The sequence below is a fragment of the Crotalus tigris genome, unplaced genomic scaffold, assembly GCF_016545835.1.
Source record: "Crotalus tigris isolate CLP2741 ecotype Arizona unplaced genomic scaffold, ASM1654583v1 scf7180000024281.4978605, whole genome shotgun sequence".
NCBI classification, from domain to species: Eukaryota; Metazoa; Chordata; class Lepidosauria; order Squamata; family Viperidae; genus Crotalus; species Crotalus tigris.
The window spans coordinates 1,539,794-1,557,924 of NW_024100453.1; the positions used below are offsets into that span (position 1 = coordinate 1,539,794).

The window sequence follows — 18,131 nt, forward strand, 5'->3', positions numbered from 1 at the left end:
CTACTTTTTTGATGCAGTTACTATATAGAGAGTAAGGAAAGCTGTTGGCTTTTGATGCTTATGTTCATTGTATCAAAGAACATAAGGTAAAGATCATAGCCAGCTATCTAACTTCCTTGCTATATGTCATAGCTAGGAACCAAAGCACAATGCTGACTTTTGCTAATTGACAGGATTGATACTCCTATGTCAAACAGCACATATGGGTCTATTTCATTGGTCTTAAAGAGTAAATTGTTTGAAGGTAGAACTGACCTCTAGCACTCTAGTTGCCTGTGAATGCAACCTATCTAATTTCACATGACTGAATTGATATACATAGAATGACTTAATTATTCTACATTTGTACCTTTTGTACTTTTTAGTGCAAGTCACTGATTATTTTAAAACTATATCAAATTGTATAAGGGCAACTTGTATAATGATGAATGATTTCACCAAATATATGTTCAGAAACACATAATAATAGCAAATGATGCATTTATTATTCCAAAAAACTCTGTCTGCTAGAAAAAAATGCAAAAAAATGGAAAAATATTTGGAAAAATGGGAACCAAAACACACACACACATTTTTAAAAGAAATCACAAATTTGACAAACCAAACTTGATCCATTTGTCTGAAAGAGTAAGAGAAAGAAGCTGAAATTGACATCTATCCCTACCTCTGCATTTGTGTCTGTACTCTTTCCCAATATCTGATAGAAACCATCTAAGATCAAGACTAGAATAAGCTTATATACAAAACATGATATCATCCTGTAGTAACTTTATACCTTAGCCAATATGTGCATTTCTATCCAACACACCTGGACAGTGTCTGGTTGAGGAAATCAGCTCCAAAGAAGCACTGACTCATATGGCTGGGTACTTCCCTTTACGATTATTATAATTTGTACATGCTTGGAAAGGCCAATACCAATAAAGGCCATTAAATACAGTATATAAAAATATAAAAGGTGGTATTTTTTAAAAAAAAATCCCAGCATCTCCTGACCAGCAAACAACACCCATGCAACCAGAAATTAATACCAAGCAGTAAGCAATACTCTAATCCAGAAATTATCAGCTCAGTATATAACAGACTAATCAAGGAACCATCAAGAATACTCCCACTAACACTGACAGGGAAAGCCACTTGTATATAAGCAGGGAGTAAACTCCACTCCCTTCTAGCACTGCTGATGTTATCTAGTTGGGTAATGAAACATCTGCAAGAAAGCAACCAAACTTAGAGAAAGCCAAGAATCCCACAAATATATTGTGTATTTTATTATATAATAAAATATAATGTATTAAATATATATATATCCATTTTTCCATTGTAGTTTTGCTCATAATAATAATACAGTTAAATACAATTAGAATTAAACATAAATGAAGCAATTAGAAAGAAAATAGAAAAATAATTAGGTACATAAATAACAAGAAATTGATTAAAACTTAACTTGGGAGACAAATCAGATTAAATGTGAAATGCCTGCCTGAAAAATATTTCTTTTCATTTGGTTGAGGAACAAAAAAATTCCACTAGCAGTGAGTTCCAAAGCTGGAAACTGCTATTAAGTTTTTCTCCTTTTTCCATCAAATGGGTTTTTTTTTTATTATTATGGCGGTATTGAAATTGAATCTTTTTGCAAGATTTTTAAAGTTTGGGCAAACCAGCAGAGGAGAATGTGATGGTTCGTATCTTCTGACTCCTAATCATTATACAGCTTAATAGATCATAATCTGAACTTTAATTATTCATATTCTGTCTGGAAGTAGAACAGATGGCAGTAAAGGTACTGTATTGCAATAATATAATCACATGCTCTTGTAGTTGCCTCTGATAATAGAATGGCGTGAAATTAAGTTTCTGGATAGTCCACACAGAATCTGTCATCCATTACATTAGTAATGTTTGCCTGGCATAATACTAAGTTTTTGCTGATCACAAGAATAGAATATTTCCAGACAATCTGGATTTTTTAAATGTAATATGGAAAAGCATCACTAAATGGATTGGTATATTTGTATTACAAATGAATTTTACAAAATGTTCGGGAAAAATTGCAAAAGTTACAACTTCATAATATTAGATTCTTAAGTTGTTTCTTTTCCTTAAATTTTTAATTTTAATTATATTTCGTTATTCCTAATTGTTTTCCAGTCTGAAATGAAAACTGGGTTCTATTTGATCAAACTCTTAGGTATTTTTTTACAATTTAAAAAGAGACAATGCTTTCAAACAACATATCCTTGATTTCAATCTCAGAATATATAAATAGCCAATCTTGAGGTCAATCATAACAGCCTGTTTTGGCAAAGTTCAAGTTTTGTTTTATGATTAGAGCACTCACGGTGAATGGCCAGCTTTTAATAAGATCAGAACAAAATTCTTGAATTGTCTTTCATCCTTGAAACTTGGAGCACTTGAAACTATAGTTCTAAGGGTGAAACAGTTTGCCTGTGCTTTTTAGAAATCTATATATCAATGTGATTAATATGTGGCATATTAATCTGTGTTAAGAAATAAAATACTGATTGGGGTAAGGAAAAAGAGAATCTAATAGGAAATAGTTGAATTGTTTATGGAGAAAATGAATAGCAAAAGAGATCAAGAATGTAGCTCTTTTTCCTTAATTATATCAGTTTGCACTGTAGTTCTAGAAGACAGAATTCCACTGATGCTGTGAGTGAAGAACTTGTTTTCATCATTTCCAATCTTATTAGTAATAGGCATATTAACATAGAATACTTTGAGATATTTTGGAGATAGAAAGAGAAACTACAGTACACATACAATGTCATGGTTCCGACAGATGAAACTCTTCAAAGAACTTTGAGGCATTGTTTACCTTAAAGAATCTTTATTCGAGTAGCATAGCATTGGCACGTATATAGGCAAAGCCAAAATCTGAATTCCCCTCCCCTGAGCACATAGTATCAAAGGACAATTTCCTCCTCTAATTAACAGTCATAAATCAATTCTCCAATTAGTCTGAAATGCAGACTTTCCCTCCAGTTCTTCAACCCACCTTTTCTTATCTCTCTTATTTCAAAAAACCTTGGTTCTCACACTAATTACAATATTGTTATGTCTAACTAAACTCCCATGCACATTCCTCCTCCCCCCCAGTATCATCTAATTCTAACTCTAATTCTAAGAGTAAAACATAAGAAGGAAAATGGCTGCATCTCCATATGTTGTCAAAGCAAGAACATCCGATTTAGTAGTGTTGACATCCAGTAAGCCCCAGTTAACTTTTGTCACTTAACAAAGACAAAAGTTAGAAATTGTTGAGAATATTCATAGATCAGGTTGTAGGTTTTGGCAGGGGTCTCTGAGCTTGTTGTTAGCTCCCAGACATTTCATTACCAAACTAGATAACATCTTTAGCAGGGTTTTTGGATGAAGTGTCTTGTTCATTTATATAGGTCCTGTGTGGTCAGCTGATCTTGTGACTGATTTAATCACAAGACTGATTGAGTCACAAGACTGATTGAATCATAATACAGTATTCAAACCATTCTTATCAATCATGATTTTCTTAAAGTTAATTACCTTTAAATATTTAAACTTTTCATTCACATATACCATCCCTATATTTTTACATTTCATATATTATAAAAGGTACTATACTACTTGTATATCTTATCCCTCTTATTGTAGGGCCCTTTTATATCCAAAATATATTTATTCTTTTAACCATATTCAAACAAGTGTTTAATCATATAGTACTCTATCTGATAAGTTGAATTAAATCTCTTGAATCTAATTCTAGCCTTCTTCTTTTGCCAAGTAGCTTTCCAAGTCAGTATGTTCAGCTTGCCTGAGGATTTTTCCTGTACTTTTGTGATTTTGTTGGGAATAAGAAAGACAAATTAAGTAGGATATGTGTTTTTTGTCTCCCAAACTCTAATGATTCTCCTGGCAGCTCTATCATCCATTTTGTTAAATCTTCTTTCTTATCCTCAAGTTTGTTTTAAAGTCCTGAAAGATAAAATATATTTTGCATTTCCTTTGTTGTAACAAAATCTTACAAATTTTCTTTTGTTTGTAATAAATTGGGTCCTCTTGGTTTGTAATTTCTCTATTTGGGTCACTTTCCTCTGGTTTATGTTCTGTTATCTGATTTGTTTGTTCATTCTTTATCATCGATTTCTGAGAGTTTTTTAATTATAAGTTTAGATTAGAAATGTGCTCATTTATGTCATCAAAGTTGTTTTTAATCTCATCATGGTTTGATACAATTGTCATTTGAATCTGTCACAGCATTGCATACATTTCCTTCTGGAATGCATTTGCCTTGTCTTGCAGTAGTGCTCCTGCAGATCTCTGATGTTCCAGGCTTAGGAGGGAATATCAGGTGTGGTTTCTTGTCACTTTTAGATGGGTATGCAACATCCATTTTATCTCCCCCCTCCAGATAGTCTTTCACCAGTACCATAGTCTCTGTGATTAGCCTTGTCAAACTAGCCAATCTTAAAGTCCAAACAACCAAATCTTATATGGTTCTGATCTTTATATATGATTTTTATAATCCAACGTGTTTCCAATTGTCAAAGCACCATTAAAAGCAGTATTTTGTAACAGTTCTTCTATTTAGGGGTCTTACAATTATCAGCCAGCCAAAACTGCAGTCCAGAATGTTTAGCCACCTAAGAGCTTTCCAGTAAGTTCCCCCCTAGAATATTAGCCAAAAGTCAAGGTTTTTCTTTGCAAGCAATTCTTAAGCTTAGAAATCACAGTTCTGTAAGTATTTATAATCCCAGAAGATCAACAGTTTTTAAAACAAATGTAGTTCTCACTCTGTAGTAGATAGCCCAGTGTATTTTCTTTCCTTTGTTCCCAGCTTGGCTAGAAATCACTGAGGTTCAAAGGAACAAGTTGTTCTCTATTTCTGGGCATCTTACCAATTTCTGTGTGAATGCAGCTGTAGTTTTATGCTCTAATGCTCCACTAGATGTCAGTAGCAATTCATTTTCCAACTTTTAAAACAAAGAATTAGTTTCTTATAATTTCATCAATACTCTTTCAGATGTGAAATCTTAACAGGTTTCATAATTTTCAAATTTATCCAGACTGTAGTATTATTAACTACATTTCAATATATTTCTGTCCCCCATAAAGATTAATCCACCACTTCCATCTATGGAAAGGTGGGTGTGGTCCCCTGCCTTCTCACTTACAGAGGATTTTTTGTTTCTTGGGGATCTTTTCCAGGAAATCAGTTACAAAATAGGAAAGAGAAGATCAATATTCTCACCTAGTTCCAAGCATGCTGTTCACAGTTTTTCTGGTTAGTACTTTTGGACTTTGGCTGCTGGTAGCTTGGGCTAGTCACCAAAGTGTAGCTATCCTATCTGCTGTCAGGTTGGAGGGCTTCCCAGATCAAATGGATCAACTGCCATCATTCTGCGATCATTGGGGGAGTCCTTCTTTGTCATCTCTCCGGGGCAACTTTAGACCCATTTAGGGTCCCCAGGTAGGGCGAAACCAGCCGTGGGATGTGGAACTATGCAATCCCTTTGCCATGTGACTACAACACAAGACCAGAAGTCTCCCTTAAACTAACTTCTGTTTCCTCCTGCTTTCCAGCTGCTGCCTTCTTCCCCAAATATATATTCCAGATCTGTTGCCTATATCAGGTACATGGCAGAGCGTGGAAAATGATATGAAAATAGTAGGTACTGAGTTTATGCTGTAATGTGGTAATTGTGTCACATTGTCTTGGTGAAAGACAATCTCATTTTAGTCTACCACACTTTACAATTTAAGGCTTAATATATATTTATGGCTTAACATATATTATAATTGATGTGTCATTTCTGCTTCAAAATGAAAGGAAAACACATCAATGATTTTTAGCAGTTGTAGTTGAAAGAAGCTTGGAGACCACAAAAGAGAGATTTATTAATTGGTTATGTCCCTAAAGCAACAGGTTGTCAAAGCTTGGTTTAATATATGCTTTTTACTCATTTCTATGTTGTCAAACTTTAACTCACCATTGTTTTTAGATATACAGGTTCATTGTTGAGAGAACATGTGTTGCAAAAATGAAATGTGGCAGAGGTATTTTTCTTGGACATATGAGTGATGCCCAAATGTATCTGGTCCTTGGTTTATATCTATCTATCTTTATTATAAACCTGTTTCTTACTCTTGCAACAAGCTAATATGAGTAAAGACCCCTTCCAAACATTCTGCTATACATGGCTGTGTTTTGTGATGGTAAGCATTTGACCATTAGACTGTAGCAAGATGAACTTCCATTGTACTTTGGAAAAGTATGATTTCAATAAAAGAGAATATTTGTAGTTCAGGATTAAAATGACGGATCCTTGGTGCTCTCTAAGCTTAGTTGTTTTGTTGCAGATATTTCATTACCTAAACTAGGTAATATCATCAGTGCTAGTCTGCAAGAAAACAACCAAGTTCAGAGAGACCAAGGACCCCTCAAAATATGATCCATTAAAATAAGCTTCAGCAATCATCACTATCCATCAAAGCTTTTGGACATTGCCCATAAAGGTTCCAGAATTGTAGTATTAGCTTACAAGAGAATAACCTCAAGAATGCATTTGGAAGTAGATCCCAACAAATAAGTGAGCCATTAAGGTTCCAGTATATGTACAGTACAAAAAACAGGAGTGCAAACATCATTGCATTATTTCTATTAGAGCAGTAGAAACTATTGTTATAATAATCGCTGTTACATTTGTTTTGGACATGCACATTTTTCAATCAGTCCAGCTTTCCAAACTTAATTTCTCCTTCAGTTTAGAATTCTTTTAGTCTATGAGTTTTTGAGATTGGATGAATTTACAAAAAAAATCCACTAATTGAATCTGTTAAAGTAAAAAAAAAAAAAATCAAAAGCTAATTGGGATGTGCAGTTCCTTTATTTTACTTATTGAATTAGATGTATTGGTGTGAGGTCATTTTTATCAGATCTATGTATCCCCAACACACAGTTCTGCAAATTCAATTATATATTCAAAGGAAGCTCTCAATTTATGCCAGACCAGTTTACATTTAACACAGGGGCAAGCTTCAATAACTGATAATAAGTCTGTTCAAAATGAATTAAGATATTTCAAAAAAGCGGTAACATTGATACTAGTCTGAAATGTAAAATGGGGATTATTTCAGTGTTTGTCATGATAATGATTATTGTGAGCTTGCAATGGGCCTGTGAGCTTTTGAGTTTTTCTTTTAATTCTGAGAGATAAGTTGTTCATTTTTCTTGCCTCTTGGGAGACCAGATGGCTTGTTTCTTATTTTGGTTAAAATTATTAGAGTAGTGGAGTTCTTGGTATAAAATAAAAGACACCGCTGATGTCAAAATAAATCAAGCAACTTTATCAGGATATGTTGTAATAGGTAATAACAATGACTTATTAACATAACACTTCCCCAAAGTTGGATTCTTTGTAGAGTTAAAAGGAAAAAAGTAGTTTGATGGTGTACTATGAGTTGTGAGCACTCGGCCACTGGAGGCTTTCAAAATTAGACTGGAAAACCATTTGACCAATCTTTCCTGGAACAGAGGATTGTACTAGAAGATCTCCAAGGTCTCTTCTAGCACTATGATTTTATGTTCTATGAAAGTTATACCTTCTCCCCAACCAATGCTGCTGAAGTACTTTCCCAGCCTGTGTCATCACTGGCCATGCTGACTAGACTTGGTTAGTGATTTATATCAGCACAGAATGAAATATAACAGAGAACTGTGGCAGTAGCATGGGGGCTGAAGTAGAGGGTTAGGGTTAGGAGTGGGAGGGGGTGACTGTCAGCGACTGCTAAAGGCTCAGGGACTTCAAGTACTGCCAAGGAATGCTGTTTTTCCAAAATGACAGAGATGGGAGGCTTGGCAGGTGGGGGCAGTTAAACAGGAGGCAAAAGAGCAGTCCCTTACCCTACTGAGGCTTGAGGCTGGGGGAGACTAAACTAGGAATGGCTTGGAACAGGGAGAATGCCTGGTGGAATTTAATTAATATTGGCAATAGGGACTGCTGGGATTGCTGTTGCTAAGCACTGTGGCCATATGACATTGCACTTTATGACTGTATCGCTTAAAAACAGACATTCTGATCCCAATTGCCATCATAATTCAAGTATTACTTCTATAAAGACTGCATCTTTGTTGGACATTTGGAAGAAACCATTATTTTTTTCCTATGTAAAGGGGGAAAAACTGAGTATGTCAATTGCAAACCAAAGAAACACAACCTACACAGATTTCAGAAAGAAATTTGATGTTAATTTGAGATAAAAACAGTCTTGAAAACTGTAAATTTCTAGTCTCACTTATAGTAAGTTAATTACAGTAATATGGAGTCTTCTTGAACCATTCCATTTCCACAATTGTCACATCTGATCTGGGTTGCCTCTTCTCACTTAAACTGTAATACAACACTACTTCCTCTCCAAAGTTTCCTACAAAGAGAGAATAGAAATTTAAAATCTGTTAAACATGTCTGGAATAGTGACTTGCTATAATTTGATCAAAAGTGTAAAAGAGGTGAATGCAATTATAGCAAATAGGGTTTGGTTTTATATCAGGATGGAGTGTACAGTGTACAGATGATTTTTTTTCTGTTCAGCTTTTTGAGAAATGTACAAAGGTGAGAAATAAAGTTTATTAAAAACGTGTTGATTTATTTGCATGAGTACTGAGTTGAAGATTGGTTGTTTGATATGATAAAATATATTATTAAAGCATGAGTAAGAGTAAATAGAACATGCAACAAATAGCCCAACATTCTGAAGGGAGTAGGATGTACAATATTTCTTTGGTTGCTTAATGCATTTATGGATAAATGTATAAGGAATAATTTTGATGGTGATATAGGCATGTTGTTTTAGGCATGAATATATAAGTAGTGCTTGACTTGCAACAGTTCATTTAGTGACTGTTTGAAGTTACAATGTTACTGAAAAAAGTGTCATATGACCATTTTTTACACTTACAACTGTTGCAGCATACCCATGGTCACTTGATCAAAATTCAAATGCTTGGCAACTGGTTCATTGTCAGGATGGTTTCAGTATCTCGTGATCATGTGATCACCCTTTATGTCCTTTTGACAAGCAAAGTCAATGAGAAAGCTAGATTCACTTAACAATATGTTTACTAACTTAAAAAATTCAGTGATTCACTTATCTGTGACAAGAAAGGCATAAAATGGGGAAAAAGTCACTTAATAACTGTCTCACTTAGCAACCAAAATTTTGGGATTAATTGTGGCCATAATTTGAAGACTACCTGTATTATCTATTTGAATGCAGATGGTGCTGCAGATCATGGCAGAGACCTCAAATAATATGCATGATGCAGTCAAATATATAGAGAATGACAAGGTTGACTGAGCCAAAATGTGATGGACACGTATGCATGTATTGTTTCTGTTCAACTAAAATATGGAACCAGCTTCCATACTAAGTAAATATGAATAAATTTCACATGAACATACATATAGGAATAGTTGAACCTATGAACATACCTGCTGAAAGGTTTAGGAGTTTAAATTGCACATGCGTGGTTGTTTTCTAAAAATGTTTTCATCTGCTACACACTGCCAAAAGTTGTATTCTGCCCAAAGTCAGTATTGTGCAGTGATTAAAATATTTAAAGACGACCAGCCACACTGAGTACAGAAATTCACTGGATGAGTATAGATCAGTGTTGTCAAACTGGAAGCCTGCGGGCCGGATGCGTCACGAGCAGGCCACGCCCACCCCAGGTACACAAAGGCAAAAATATCCCGGTACATCTCGATACATCACGTGATGCGATCGACTTTGACACCTGTGGTATAGATCAGTTACTATCTTTTAGCTAAGCCCATTTCACAGAGATGACATGGGGATAAAATTGGAGGAAAAAGTACTGTATATGTAATAGTACTACATTTGCTACTATATGGATCTGGAGGAAAAATGGAAGATGAAGCTTAATGAAAACCATCTGGCCAGTATGGAATGATAGACATGTGAATGTTTCTTGGACAAGCCTTTACTTATGTTTATATATTTATCTTGGTATTACCAAACAACCACAAATTCTTTTTTAAGGGGGAAGCTCATAAAACTATCTGCTCTCTTCTCCTTCCCTGCAGATAAGGCATATACACCCATAAGAAAAAAAAAAAAACATGCCAGACCTCTAAGTGGGGTAACAAATGGGATTGTCTGTGATTGCCCAAAAAACAAAACAAAAAGTGGTCATAATTTTCTGAACAAACATTCAGAAACATTCAGGTTTTGAGTAAAAGAAAAAAAGGTCTTTTCTAAAAGTGACCATTTTTGTATAATGTTCTCAAGGTTTATAGGATAGGGAAAGTTTTCCTATATACATGCATACCCTACCTATGCTATGGATCTTTATTTAATGTTTTTAAAATCAGTTAATCCTTTGATTGCCTATAATTGAGATACTGTACCAATGTTATTCCTCATTAGCTAATGTTAAAAAGTGTTCTGTTATTAAAGTGTTCTTCATATCTTAAGCAGTTATCTGCTTCATGAAAAGATAATGCTGTTGTATTCTTTTTTTATTTTCTTGGCTCACGTTATGATATTGATATTGACTTGATATAGATACATTTAATTACATTGTTAAAACAATCTACTCCTGGGAATTTAGCAAGAGTCATTGGACTACTTGAAATCCATAGAAAAATAATGTTATTACTATAATAGTAGATCTCAAGCAATTGATCAACGGCTCTGGGAATATATGCTGATAAGATAATTTCCAGAATGAAAGTTGCAATCATTGTTTAGAGATTATTACCATTTTGGGATTTGACTATCATGACCATAGTGATAACAATCTACTAATTCCAATCTTCTAATGGCATCTTCTTTTCATATACATCAGCTTTGTTTATTGCTCTGCCATGATTGCTACTGATTTAGTAAAATTTCACTCAATTGCATTATGCATTTATTGTCTATTAATATTTATGCGGGGAAAGCTGACAGCCCGGGTTCAAGATCTAAGCAGAATGCAATGGGATGAGTTCCCTTTCTTTGTCCCAGCTCTTGCCTGTCTAGCTGTTCAAAAGAATGCGAATGTGAGTAGATTAATAGGTATCACTTCAGTGGGAAGGTAACAGCATTCTCTGTGCCTTTGGTGTATAGCCATTTGATCACATAGCCATGGAAAATGTCTTTGGACAACCCTGGCTCAATTGGCCAAGAAACGGAGATAAGCATCATGGCCTAGAATCAGACACAATTGGACAGGGAAACCTTTACCTTTAATAGTTATACATTAATTTGAATGCTTTTCCCAGAAGTTTAACTGAAACAAGAATCTTCTTATCAAGGAGGGATTTGCATATGTTCATGAAGAGCATATCATCCAATATCATTTATATTTATGTTTTTACACATGGAAAACAGGCAGGGACAAATATACCTGCACTATATTTACTGAACTGTTTTTCTTCTCACCTTCAGTTAAGACTCCTCTTTTAAAATATTTTTTATGTTACTGGGATCTGTAGGTTTGACAATGTTTATGTTACTTGATGACAATTTCAAAAAATAGTTTGTTGTTGTTAATTGCGAAGTCGTGTCTGACCCATCGCGACCCCATGGACAATGTTCCTCCAGGTCTTCCTGTCCTCTACCATCTTCTGGAGTCCATTTAAATTCACACCTACTGCTTCAGTGACTCCATCCAGCCATCTCATTCTCCGTCGTCCCCTTCTTCTATTGCCCTCAATCTTTCCCAGCATTAGGCTCTTCTCCAGTGAATCCTTCCTTCTCATTAGGTGGCCAAAGTACTTGAGTTTCAACTTCAGGATCTGGCCTTCTAAAGAGCAGTCGGGGTTGATCTCTTCTAGGACTGACCGGTTTGAACGCCTTGCAGTCCAAGGGACTCGCAGGAGTCTTCTCCAGCACCATAGTTCAAAGGCCTCAATTCTTTTGCGCTCAGCCTTTCTTATGGTCCAACTTTCACAGCCATACATTGCAACTGGGAAAACCATGGCCTGGACTATACGCACTTTTGTTGGCAGGGTGATGTCTCTGCTTTTTAGAATGCTGTCTAGATTTGCCATAGCTTTCCTCCCCAGGAGCAAGCGTCTTTTAATTTCTTGGCTGCAGTCCCCATCTGAGGTGATCTTGGAGCCCAGAAAAATAAAATCTGTCACTACCTCCATTTCTTCCCCATCTATTTGCCAGGAATTGAGAGGGCCGGATGCCATGATTTTGGTTTTCTTAATGTTGAGTTTCAAGCCAACTTTTGCACTCTCCTTCTTCACCCGCATCAAGAGGCTCTTTAGTTCCTCTTCACTTTCTGCCATTAGAGTGGTATCATCTGCATATCTTAGGTTGTTGATATTTCTCCCGGCAATCTTAATTCCAACTTTTGATTCATCTAGCCCTGCCTTTCTCATGATGTGCTCTGCATATAAGTTAAATAGGCAGGGCGACAGTATACAGCCTTGCCGGACTCCTTTTCCAATTTTGAACCAATCAGTGGTTCCGTGTTCAGTTCTCACTGTTGCTTCTTGACCCGCATATAGGTTTCTCAAGAGACAAATGAGATGGTCTGGTACTCCCATCTCTTTAAGAACTTGCCACAATTTGTTGTGATCCACACAATCAAAGGCTTTTGCATAGTCAATGAAGCAGAAGTAGATGTTTTTCTGGAACTCCCTAGCTTTCTCCATGATCCAGCGTATGTTGGCAATTTGATCTCTAGTTCCTCTGCCTCTTCGAAATCCTGCCTGTACTTCTGGTAGTTCTCGATCCACATACTGCTGGAGTCTAGCTTGTAGGATTTTAAGCATAACTTTACTAGCATGTGAAATGAGTGCAATGGTGCGATAGTTTGAACATTCTTTGGCATTGCCTTTCTTTGGAATTGGAATGTAAACTGACCTTTTCCAATCCTGTGGCCACTGTTGAGTTTTCCAAATTTGCTGGCAAATTGAGTGTAGCACTTTTACTGCATCGTCTTTTAAGATTTTGAATAGCTCAGCTGGAATACTGTCACCTCCACTAGCTTTGTTGTTGCTCAGATTTTCTAAGGCCCATTTCACTTCACATTCTAGGATGTCTGGTTCGAGGTCAATGACCATCTCATTGTGGTTATCTGGGATGTTAAGCTCATTCTTGTATAGTTCTTCTGTGTAGTTTTGCCATCTCTTCTTAATCTCTTCTGCCTCTGTTAGGTCTCTGCCATTTTGGTCCTTTATCATGCCCATCTTTGCATGAAACGTTCCCTTCATATCTCCAATTTTCTTGAAGAGATCTCTGGTCCTCCCTATTCTGTTGTTTTCTTCTATTTCTTTGCACTGTTCATTTAAGAAGGCATTCTTATCTCTTCTAGCTACTCTCTGGAATTCTGCATTCAATTGGGTGTATCTTTCTCTTTCTCCTTTGCCTTTCGCTTCCCTTCTTTCCTCAGCTATTTGCAAAGCTTCCTCAGACAGCCATTTTGCTTTCTTGTATTTCTTTTTCTTTGGGATGGTTTTAGTTGCTACCTCTTGTACAATGTTGCGAACTTCTATCCATAGTTCTTCAGGCACTCTGTCTATCAGATCCAGTTCCTTAAATCTATTTGTCACCTCTACTGTATATTCATCAGGAATATGATTTAGTTTATACCTGAGTGGCCTAGTGCTTTTCCCTACTTTTTTCAATTTAAGTCTAAATTTTGCAACGAGAAGCTCATGATCTGAGCCACAGTCAGCTCCTGGTCTTGTTTTTACTGACTGTATACAGCTTCTCCATCTTTGGCTGCAGAGCACATAGTCAATCTGATTTCTATGTTGACCGTCTGGTGATGTCCATGTGTAGAGCCGTCTCTTGGGTTGTTGGAAAAGAGTGTTTGTTATGACCATCGTATTCTCTTGACAAAATTCTATTAGCCTGTGCCCTGCTTCATTTTGTACTCCAAGGCCAAACTTGCCTGTTATTCCGGTTATCTTTTGGCTTCCTACCTTAGCATTCCAATCCCCCATGATGATAAGGACATCATTTTTGGGTGTTAATTCTATAAGGTGCTGTAGGGCTTCATAGAACCGGTCAATTTCATCCTCTTCAGCACCAGTGGTTGGGGCATAGATTTGGACTACTGTGATATTGAATGGTTTGCCTTGGATTCGAACTGAGATCATTCTGTCATTTTGAGGATTGTATCCCAGTATTGCTTTTCCTATTCTTTTATTGACTATAAAGGCTACTCCATTTCTTCTGAGGGATTCTTGCCCACAGTAGTATACCTGATGGTCATCTGAGTTAAATTCACCCATTCCTGTCCATTTTAGTTCGCTGATTCCTAAGATGTCGATGTTCAGTCTTGTCATCTCTTTTTTGACTACGTCTAGCTTGCCTTGATTCATGGATCTTACATTCCAGGTTCCTATGGAGAAAAAATCTTTACAGCATCGGACTTTCCTTTCACCACCAGATATATCCACAGCTGAGCGTCCTTTCGGCTTTGGCCCAGTCGCTTCATTCTTTCTGGCGCTACTAGTACTAGCCCTCTGCTCTTCCCCAGTAGCATATTGGACACCTTCCGACCTGAGGGGCTCATCTTCCAGCGTCATATCTTTTTGCCTTTTAGTACTGTCCATGGGGTTTTCATGGCAAAGATACTGGAGTGGTTTGCCATTTCCTTCTCCAGTGGATCACATTTTGTCAGAACTCTCTGCTATAACCTGTCTGTCATGGGTGGCCCTGCATGGCATAGCTTATAGCTTCATTGAGTTACACAAGCCCCTTCGTCACGACAAGGCAGTAATCCATAAAGGGGGGGGGGAAATAGTTTAGTATTCGCTAATAAGATGTGAAGTTGTCAGAAAAATAGCAGAAATTTAGATTCTACTAGGAAGTAAAAAAAAAAAGGCAAATCTAGACAGCATACTAAAAAGCAGAGACATCACCCTGCCAACAAAAGTGCGTATAGTCCAGGCCATGGTTTTCCCAGTTGCAATGTATGGCTGTGAAAGTTGGACCATAACTGAGCGCCAAAGAATTGAGGCCTTTGAACTATGGTGCTGGAGAAGACTCCTGCGAGTCCCCTGGACTGCAAGGCATTCAAACCGGTCACTCCTAGAAGAGATCAACCCCAACTGGTCTTTAGAAGGCCAGATCCTGAAGTTGAAACTCAAATACTTTGGCCACCTAATGAGAAGGAAGGACTCACTGGAGAAGGACCTAATGCTGGGAAAGATTGAGGGCAATAGAAGAATGGGACGACAGAGAATGAGATGGCTGGATGGAGTCACTGAAGCAGTAGGTGTGAACTTAAATGGACTCCAGAAGATAGTAGAGGACAGGAAGACCTGGAGGAACATTGTCCATGGGGTCGCGATGGGTCAGACACAACTTCGCAATTAACAACAACAAGGAAGTAAAAAATAAACAACAAACACCCTCTATTTGGATATGTCTTTGACACACCTTTGTGCCCTCCATTGGGATTATTGTAACACAGTCTACATGGGGCAGCCATGAGCATCTGGAAGCTTCAGTTTGTTCAGAAGGCAGTGGCTCACATGGTTTTGTGTAAGAAAAAATTTGCATATGTATCTCTTCTTTTGTGGGAGCTGCAGTGGTTGCTGATTTGGCTCCAGGTACAATATGAAATGCTGGTTATCTATTTTAGAGCCCTACAAGGCTTGGGTTATTTGACAAAGTGCCTCTCCCCAATTATATTTATCCAGCCCACCAGAGCAGGAAAGCATTACAGGTCCCAAGTAAGTATATCTGGTGGGACCAGGAAAAGGGCTTTCTTTGTGGTGGTCCCTCCCTTTGGAATGTCATTCCCCATAGATAAGATTGACCCCTACCTTGTGGCTTTTCTCCAAAGTCTTGAAGGCATAGTTTTGTCAGTGGACTTGGGACCCCATAAATTGATTAATTCTGTTATTGCCCCCATGGTGTGGGGGTGGGTAGTGTGGGGTTAAATTGTGCATTTTAACTGTGAATGAGTCATTGTGTATGAGCTGGGAGCCATATGGTTTTTTAAAAATAAATAAATACATAAATTTAAATAGCACATTTATTTTATTTATTAAAATATTTTATTGTTAAAATATTTCAACCTAGCATATAAAAGATAAAGCTGCAACATAATTGCCAGTCCTATCTCTTTTCTGAGGGTGTTTTCTCCTCTATTTCTGGTGCAGTTTCTGATTAATTCATTTGTTCAAAATTTCACCAGCCGTCTGAAAAAGTTCATAATTATTTTTCCTCAAAAGCTACAAGAAGTAGCCATGAGCAATTGGTTTTTTTTTTTTTCTTTTTAATTCCTGGAAATGTCAGCCAGAAATAGTTTTAGTTCACCAGATAGAGAAAGAAATGGGTTGTGCATCAAGGAATCACAGTTAGAATACATCATAGGTATGAGAGAATGGTTTTATTTTCTTACAGAAAATAAAGCAGATGGTGAATTCTGAATTGAGAAACCTTGAAGGGCCCTTCTGTTGACACACTTTTGTTGTCCAATAACAATGGACTGCCACTCTAGGCTACTTACATTGTGTATGATCAAACATGTGGCTCTCAGCAAGGAGTAAGAGGTCAAATCACATCTCTATTCAGCCCATCCTTGGCATTGAACATAGCAGAACAAGTCAGTGGTTTCTTTCAGCAATACTAATTTGTGCTATGTATTTTCTGAAATTTACAGAGTGAAAAGAGTTTCATATTGAGTGTCTTTTGGGAAGAGGAAGCAAATTATATTATAATTACCATGTCCGATGATTAAAACCATTTCTTAGGGGAGAAAAGGAATTGGGATGGTGGGTTGGATGCATTCTGTTATGATTTTTTTTCTTATACACATTAGGCAGGCTTATACAACAAAGGCAAAGACTAGTGATTTCCCTAAGGTAGCTTGCCTTCCCTCTATTTATTAAGAAAGGAGGATTGATAGAATATATATTTAATAGATAGGAATATAACTTTTGGACTGATACTTTTATTTAAGTAAGACAATTATTTTGTAATAGAAGGAGAATAAGAGGAATTTGTGATAAAAGACGAAATGGTATCAATAAATGATTTATTAGATTAAGAAATAGATTACATGTGGAAAATATAAGAATGTTATTGTTGAAATAATATATTCATTTTAAATATAATTATTATGTTAGGGAAAAGGGACATGAGGGATACCCAAAGTGTTAATAATATGTTTATTCAAGGCTAATTGGAATATGGTAATTGTAAATTAGTAAAGCTTAAAAACAGGATTTGGATCTTTATAACTGGAATGTGATTGATGACTGATTTGATTGATTGAACTCTATTTAGAAATGTATCAATCTGAATATGTAATATTATATGAGGGAAATAGAGAGGGAACTTTTAATGAATTAACCTGAATTATATATGTATGATTTTGCTTTTGGATGATTGATGTCCCCATCACCACGTTGTTTCCTAAGCACCTTGATGTAAAAATTAAAAAAACCAATAAAATTTGTAAAAAAAAAAGAAAATAAAAGAAAGGAGGACTTATATCTTCTGGCAATGCACTGTATTTTTTCTCTGCACTCTTCAGGGAGATCTGCAACAGTGTTCTTGGAGGTTGAAATGTTCTGATATTACTTTATCCTGATTCTAGGTTCTGATGACAACACTATGTCCATTAATTCTTTTGCACCAACTTTGTCCATTTGTCCTGCATACAACTGCAGATCTCAAAGTGTTCATTTTTGAAAAATGAGACTTTAACCATACCAGTGAATGAAAGTTTACTGAACTCAGGCTGTCTCAAAATATCTTAGAAAAAATGGTTTCTTACACATAATTATTTATAAATTAATCTGTCTCATAATAACTTTTCTTCTCCTTGCCCTTCCCCTTTTCTCATCCCAATATAAATCCTACATCAGTTGCTATTCCATGCATCTTAGGAAGAAGCCTGTAGCTTATGAAGCAAGCTTGCTTATTTATTTATCTACTGAATTTATAGGCTGTCTGACTCCCAACAAGTCTATGCCTGCTAATAAAAAATTATTAGTCTGAAAAAGTGCTATCAGAGACCTTCTGCTGCTACTGTAGACAAAGATGTCTTTCCTCCTACAGTTGTGATAATTGATCATGGAGGAAAACTACTGCATTCAGATTTTCATATAAATTTACTGCATAGATTTGTTAGGTCACTGTGA

General features: G+C 36.3%; 1 protein-coding gene across 4 annotated transcripts in view; it reads left to right on the top strand.

Annotated features, from left to right (window-relative positions):
* Window positions 1-18,131, top strand: part of PTPRT (protein tyrosine phosphatase receptor type T) — a 704,411-nt gene that overhangs the window by 186,037 nt on the left and 500,243 nt on the right. The gene's annotated exons all lie outside the window — the stretch shown is intronic.